The 7,345-nt window shown below is 49.6% G+C and overlaps 3 non-coding genes across 3 annotated transcripts; all 3 read right to left on the bottom strand.

The window, feature by feature from the left end:
- Window positions 1–5,069: 5,069 nt before the first annotated feature.
- LOC138297557 (U2 spliceosomal RNA) lies at window positions 5,070–5,260 on the bottom strand. The gene has a single exon (XR_011204156.1). It is a non-coding gene; the product is annotated as a U2 spliceosomal RNA (small nuclear RNA).
- Window positions 5,261–6,043: 783 nt separating this feature from the next.
- LOC138297539 (U2 spliceosomal RNA) lies at window positions 6,044–6,234 on the bottom strand. Its single transcript, XR_011204138.1, has one exon. It is a non-coding gene; the product is annotated as a U2 spliceosomal RNA (small nuclear RNA).
- An 809-nt stretch (window positions 6,235–7,043) lies between these two features.
- Window positions 7,044–7,234, bottom strand: LOC138297537 (U2 spliceosomal RNA). The gene has a single exon (XR_011204136.1). It is a non-coding gene; the product is annotated as a U2 spliceosomal RNA (small nuclear RNA).
- Window positions 7,235–7,345: the final 111 nt, after the last annotated feature.

The raw sequence follows: 7,345 nt of genomic DNA, 5'->3' as shown, positions 1-7,345 counted from the left end.
CAAAGTGCTTCAAAAAGCACCTCCGCAACCTCTCATCCTTCAAGAGGGTAACATTCAGTTTCCATATGCCCCTTCCATGCACCTGTGCATTATCCATCAATATCTCAGCCACTAAAGCCATATGGTCTGAAAAGAAGACTGGTTTTAGAACACATTTCTCACAGCTCAGATCTTTAGATACAAACACAAAATCAATTCTGGATTTGAGCCTCAAATCTGGCCCATGCCAAGTAAAGAAACCCCTTTCCTCCCCATCCCCATCCTGTGCTCTGGACCTCCTCCCAGCCTGTGGATTAGCCTGTAGAAAGGCATCCTTTAAACTAAAATCACTTAAAAGTTCCTTAAGAACATGACCTGTTTTGTCCACAGGACGCCCACTCCCAGTATCTCTACAGGATAAACCGGTGTTAAAGTCTCCTGCCCAAATAAAACTGCCCCTAGTTAAACATGCACCCCTACAAACTTTATCAAAAAGGTGTGCTCTTTCTTCCTTATCAGCTGGAGCATAGGTATTTAACAAAGTAAAAGGCACTCCTTCAAATTTCCCTCTTACCCGTATGGCTCTTCCTGGTTTTAATATTTTTGTGTCACTAATGCTTACCTTTCTGCTGGCCACCAAAACTGCAACCCCACTATTGCGATTGCTGTCTTCACCTGACCAAAATGAAGGACCTTTCGCCCATCCATGCTGCCACCATGAGTAGTCCATCCTAAAAGGAATCTGACATTCCTGTAGACAAAAAATATCTACCCCCTTCTTCTCCCCCAAACAGAACAATACTTTGTCTCTCCTGTCTTCCCCACATACTCCCCTTACATTAATAGAAACAACTTTTAATGCCATAAGCAAAAACAATTGAAAATATAAAAATTGACAGATGTTATCCATACTTACTTACCGGACGGAAAGGACTCGGGAACCTCAAACATTTCATCTTCGCTATTTCCCAATTCCCCCAACAGTGCCATTTCAAGAGGATCTTTCTTGGGTCCAGTGTCTTTCTTATTGGTCACCTTACCATCCTCCCCCCCATCCTTCTTTCCTTGCTTTCCCATGGATTTACCTTCCTTTTTTTGTGTTTTAGGAGCGACCTCACCTTTGTCTGCAGTGGCTTTTCTTATTCTCATAGTCCTGACATTCCCCCCTACAGGTTGTGGGAGCCTCTGAGACAAAGCATTTTGTGGGGCAGAAAGTTGCTGACCCCCTGACCCAGTTACCTTACCACTATCCTCAACTCCCTTCTTTTTCCCATTCCCATACCCACCACTTTGGCTTTTGTCAGTCTGCTGCATACCTTGCGAATTACCATCATCCTGTATGTTCTTCAACACGGCATCTTCAGATGAGTTTTTCACTTTCTTCTTTTTCGCTGTTTCCTGTTCTTCAGCTTCCTCCAGACTCTTCCTTCTCTCCAACTTTCTCTCCAACTTCATGCGTTCTACTTCCAACTTTTCTTCCATTTCCACTATGTGTCTCTCAATCTGAGTCACCCCCTCACTGTCCTTTTCCCTTTCTTCCTCCATCCCTACTTCTAGGGGATCCTGTCCTGGTGGAATGGCCCACTTATCAGAGTCATCCATGGACTCTTCTCCATCTGAAGAGACTGGACTCCAGAACTTACCCTTCAATTTTGTCTTTTGTTGGACTGTGATCTCACTATCCTCATGTTCTCCCCTTGCACATCCTGAAGGCAATTGCACAAAAGCACTATCTGACAGCTCCAGCACACTTTCGTCCCCTGAACTAAATGCTTTCTGTCCCCCTGCTTGCCCCTGACAACCACTCACGCCTTCACCAGCATCATCATTAAGGCCCATATTTATACTTTTTGACGCTAAACTGCGCTAACGCAGTTTAGCGTCAAAAAGTTTTGCGCCGTCTAACGCCATTCTGAAGCGCCATGCGGGCGCCGTATTTATGGAATGGCGTTAGACGGCGCAATCAGACCGGCGCTGCCTGGTTTGCGTGGGAAAAAACCACGTAGACCAGACAGCGCCGGCGTAGGGGGAAAATGGCGCATGGGCGTCTTAAAATGGGGCAAGTCAGGTTACGTCGAAAAAATCGTCTTAACCCGACTTGCGCCATTTATTTTCGACGCCCATCCCCCATCAACATGACTCCTATCATTGTAAAGATAGGAGTCATGCCCCCTTGCCCAATGGCCATGCCCAGGGGACTTCTGTCCCCTGGGCATGGTCATTGGGCATAGTGGCATGTAGGGGGGCACAAATCAGGCCCCCCTATGCCACCAAAAAAATATATAAAAAATAAAAAATTATACTTACCTGAACTTACCTGAATGTCCCTGGGGTGGGTCCCTCCATCCTTGGGGGTCCTCCTGGGGTGGGCAAGGGTGGCAGGGGGGGTCCCTGGGGGCATGGGAGGGCACCTGTGGGCTCATTTTGAGCCCACAGGCCCCTTAACGCCTGCCCTGAGCAGGCGTTAAAAAGTGGCGCAAATGCGCCGTTTTTAGCCACGCCAACTCCCGGGCGTCTCTTTTGCCCGGGAGTATAAATACCACGTAAAGGCCTGGGAGTCATTTTTTAGACGGGAACGCCTCCCTTGCATATCATTAACGCAAGGAAGGGGTTCACGCTAAAAAATGACGCACATTCCGGGAACCTTGGCGCTATTCGCCTCTAACGCCATAGTATAAATATGGCGTTAGTTGGCGTTCGTTTGCGCCGAAATTGCGTCGTTTTTTTTTACGCAATTTCGACGCAAAACTGAGTATAAATATGTCCCTAAGTCTTTCCTGACTCCTTGTGATACATACTTTCACCTTATCAGTTTCCTCACAATTTACCTTAGTTGGTCCATCTGTGGGTCCTTGATCTTTTTGCCTTTCTTTTGCCTCTCTTACCATTTCTTCCCCTACTACCTGAATACTTACCTCACCCCCTGCAGTACCATTGGTGCCAACTCCTTCTACAGGCCATAGTGGTTTCTTTAATTTATTCGCAAAAGACATAGGGCAATCACGGTACAAGTGTCCTTCCTTCCCACACAAATTACACAACTTTCTTTCTTCACATTCCTTTGCCACATGCCCCTCCCGTCCACAATTGGAGCAAATCAGCTTTTTGCATTCCGCCTGTATGTGATCTCTCCCCCCACATTTCCTACACAACTTAGGTTGACCAGCGTAAAAAAACAAAACTCTATTTGCACCCAACATAAAGGAAGGTGGTAGATGGCACAAACCTCCCATCCCAGTCTGATTTACTTTCAATTTAACAGCTATTTTCCATGACCCATTCCAAATTCCCAAAACGTCACGCACTTTTTCAAGATTATGGACAGTTTCGCAATTCCTTTTTAGCCACATCAAAATATCATGTTCACTTACAGTTTCATTATAAACTTTAAGTACAAGCATTTTTGAACTTACGTCAGTGAGACCATCAACATTAAAGCAAGCCAATTCATTTTGCCCACGTTCCTTCTCATATATAGCCCAGAAATTATTAAAACAAACTACAGATTGAAAACTGACATCCCACCCATTACCAGCAGGCAGTGCTATAACACAGAATAAATCACATGCTTCAATACGTAACAACTTTTGTAAAACAACTTTCACAAAATCAACTCTCGACATTACTAGTTTCTTTTCACCTACCAGAAATTCCTGCTTGATCGTGAAGCGCACACAAAAGTGCCTTCTCACCCCCACTCTGGGGCTTGTCTGCGACATTCTGCAAAAAAGAAAGGGAGCAGGCTAGAAGGGAAAGGGCTAAAAGAAAGTCAGAAAGCTAGGGTAGAAAGAAACAAAAGAAAAGAGAGACCGTTGTACCTGTGCCTGTAAACAATATGCACACAACAGACATTCCCTTAAGCTGCCCCCCTCTCCCCCTGCGCCCCCACCAGCAAAGACCCCCCTCCCCCAGCACCTAGGCGCCAAGGGTTGAGAGCCCCCACCGGCGGGGCACAGAGGGGAAGAACGCACAAGAAAAATACACAAAAGTAATTCCCCAAATGCTGGAAACCCAAATCGCTTCACAGAACTCCCCCTCTGCCGCTACCGACCGCCACAGAGCATCAGCCTTGCCCCGGACATGCCAAGGAACGAAGGCCCGTCTCCATGACAGTGGCCGCAAACAAAGAAAGAGCTTCCTCCAGCTATGGACACTGCAGCTGACTATGCGCAGCCTGGCCCCGGACAAGCCAGGGAAACGCAGGCCAAGCACACCCAGACCACAGCAACCACAACCAGCCCCAGACAGACCAAATGCAGCAAGCTACACTTGATCTTAGCCAAAAGGCCGAGAAGCGATAACCCGAAGAGGGGCCAGAATTCTCACCTCACCGGCCGGTCTCCCTGGCTGACTCGGGCTGGCGCCGTCCTTTCCTTGGCCGTTCACGGGCCTTTCGCCTCTTTTCCCCATCTCTTGGCAAGAGCTCAGCCAGTGACAAAAGGAAAAAGAGGCCCTGGCGTCGGGGGCGGGGGTCTTCCGGCTCCCAGAATTCTCAGCAGTCGCCTCATTATGCGTCCATTAGCATACCCACGTTGCCCAGTTTCTAGTTTTTGCATGCCCCTCCCCTTCCTGTCCACTGCCTCCAGCCCCTTGGTCGGGAGGCCTGGCCACCCTGGACAGCACCCTGGCAGCAAGTGGCCGGCACCTCGCCCTCGCTTACCCAGGACTCTGTTGCCCTGTAGCTTAGGCCTATAGATAAGGCTCGGCCGTTCGTGGCCGTTCGGGGGCAGGCAAAGGACTCTGTCCATGCCTTCTCTGGGTAGAAGGAAGAGGCAGTGTCCAGCTCTTCTGTTCTGCCACAGGCAGCTCCCCCCCCCCCCTGTCTCTCTCTCTCTCTCTCTCTCTCCCTCCCCCTTCCTTCCTTCCTTATTTCCTTCCTTATTTCCTTCCTGTCTTACCAACGCGGTAGGGCTAAAACGAAATAAATAATTAAATAAATCAATCAATCAATAAATAAAACAAGACACGGCTGCCAAAAAGTGGCCAGGTTGGTTTTATTTACACCCAAAGACATTAGCGCCACTTTACAGAAAGCCAGTGAAACGCTCCTTTTGCATCTTTTTTTTCAACAGCATGTGTTTCCCCGGGTGGGGAGGTGCACCATTCCTGGAGATACTGCAATACCAGGTTGATGCGTGGAGTGGACAGAGCAAGCTCCTATTCCATCTCCCTGTTCCAAAAATCAATTTAATATATGGTCCCCAGATAGAGGACGTATCGGATATTAAACTGATAAGAACAGATACTACACTTGATCTTAGCCAAAAGGCCGAGAAGCGATAACCCGAAGAGGGGCCAGAATTCTCACCTCACCGGCCGGTCTCCCTGGCTGACTCGGGCTGGCGCCGTCCTTTCCTTGGCCGTTCACGGGCCTTTCGCCTCTTTTCCCCATCTCTTGGCAAGAGCTCAGCCAGTGACAAAAGGAAAAAGAGGCCCTGGCGTCGGGGGCGGGGGACTTCCGGCTCCCAGAATCCTCAGCAGTCGCCTCATTATGCGTCCATTAGCATACCCACGTTGCCCAGTTTCTAGTTTTTGCATGCCCCTCCCCTTCCTGTCCACTGCCTCCAGCCCCTTGGTCGGGAGGCCTGGCCACCCTGGACAGCACCCTGGCAGCAAGTGGCCGGCACCTCGCCCTCGCTTACCAAGGACTCTGTTGCCCTGTAGCTTAGGCCTATAGATAAGGCTCGGCCGTTCGTGGCCGTTCGGGGGCAGGCAAAGAAGGCAAAGGACTCTGCCTCTTCCTTCTACCCAGAGAAGGCATGGACAGTGTCCAGCTCTTCTGTTCTGCCACAGGCAGCTCCCCCCCCCCCCCCCTGTCTCTCTCTCTCTCTCTCTCTCTCCCCCTTCCTTCCTTATTTCCTTCCTGTCTTACCAACGCGGTAGGGCTAAAACGAAATAAATAATTAAATAAATCAATCAATCAATAAATAAAACAAGACACGGCTGCCAAAAAGTGGCCAGGTTGGTTTTATTTACACCCAAAGACATTAGCGCCACTTTACAGAAAGCCAGTGAAACACTCCTTTTGCATCTTTTTTTTCAACAGCATGTGTTTCCCCGGGTGGGGAGGTGCACCATTCCTGGAGGTACTGCAATACCAGGTTGATGCGTGGAGTGGACAGAGCAAGCTCCTATTCCATCTCCCTGTTCCAAAAATCAATTTAATATATGGTCCCCAGATAGAGGACGTATCAGATATTAAACTGATAAGAACAGATACTACACTTGATCTTAGCCAAAAGGCCGAGAAGCGATAACCCGAAGAGGGGCCAGAATTCTCACCTCACCGGCCGGTCTCCCTGGCTGACTCGGGCTGGCGCCGTCCTTTCCTTGGCCGTTCACGGGCCTTTCGCCTCTTTTCCACATCTCTTGGCAAGAGCTCAGCCAGTGACAAAAGGAAAAAGAGGCCCTGGCGTCGGGGGCGGGGGACTTCCGGCTCCCAGAATCCTCAGCAGTCGCCTCATTATGCGTCCATTAGCATACCCACGTTGCCCAGTTTCTAGTTTTTGCATGCCCCTCCCCTTCCTGTCCACTGCCTCCAGCCCCTTGGTCGGGAGGCCTGGCCACCCTGGACAGCACCCTGGCAGCAAGTGGCCGGCACCTCGCCCTCGCTTACCCAGGACTCTGTTGCCCTGTAGCTTAGGCCTATAGATAAGGCTCGGCCGTTCGTGGCCGTTCGGGGGCAGGCAAAGAAGGCAAAGGACTCTGCCTCTTCCTTCTACCCAGAGAAGGCATGGACAGTGTCCAGCTCTTCTGTTCTGCCACAGGCAGCTCCCCCCCCCCCTGTCTCTCTCTCTCTCTCTCTCTCTCTCTCTCTCTCTCTCTCTCTCTCTCTCCCCCCCCCTTCCTTCCTTATTTCCTTCCTGTCTTACCAACGCGGTAGGGCTAAAACGAAATAAATAATTAAATAAATCAATCAATCAATAAATAAAACAAGACACGGCTGCCAAAAAGTGGCCAGGTTGGTTTTATTTACACCCAAAGACATTAGCGCCACTTTACAGAAAGCCAGTGAAACGCTCCTTTTGCATCTTTTTTTTCAACAGCATGTGTTTCCCCGGGTGGGGAGGTGCACCATTCCTGGAGGTACTGCAATACCAGGTTGATGCGTGGAGTGGACAGAGCAAGCTCCTATTCCATCTCCCTGTTCCAAAAATCAATTTAATATATGGTCCCCAGATAGAGGACGTATCAGATATTAAACTGATAAGAACAGATACTACACTTGATCTTAGCCAAAAGGCCGAGAAGCGATAACCCGAAGAGGGGCCAGAATTCTCACCTCACCGGCCGGTCTCCCTGGCTGACTCGGGCTGGCGCCGTCCTTTCCTTGGCCGTTCACGGGCCTTTCGCCTCTTTTCCCCAT

Source organism: Pleurodeles waltl, chromosome 5, assembly GCF_031143425.1.
Source record: "Pleurodeles waltl isolate 20211129_DDA chromosome 5, aPleWal1.hap1.20221129, whole genome shotgun sequence".
Lineage (NCBI taxonomy): Eukaryota > Metazoa > Chordata > Amphibia > Caudata > Salamandridae > Pleurodeles > Pleurodeles waltl.
Note: the sequence above shows the minus strand (reverse complement) of the source record. Positions and strands in the feature narration are given on the sequence as shown.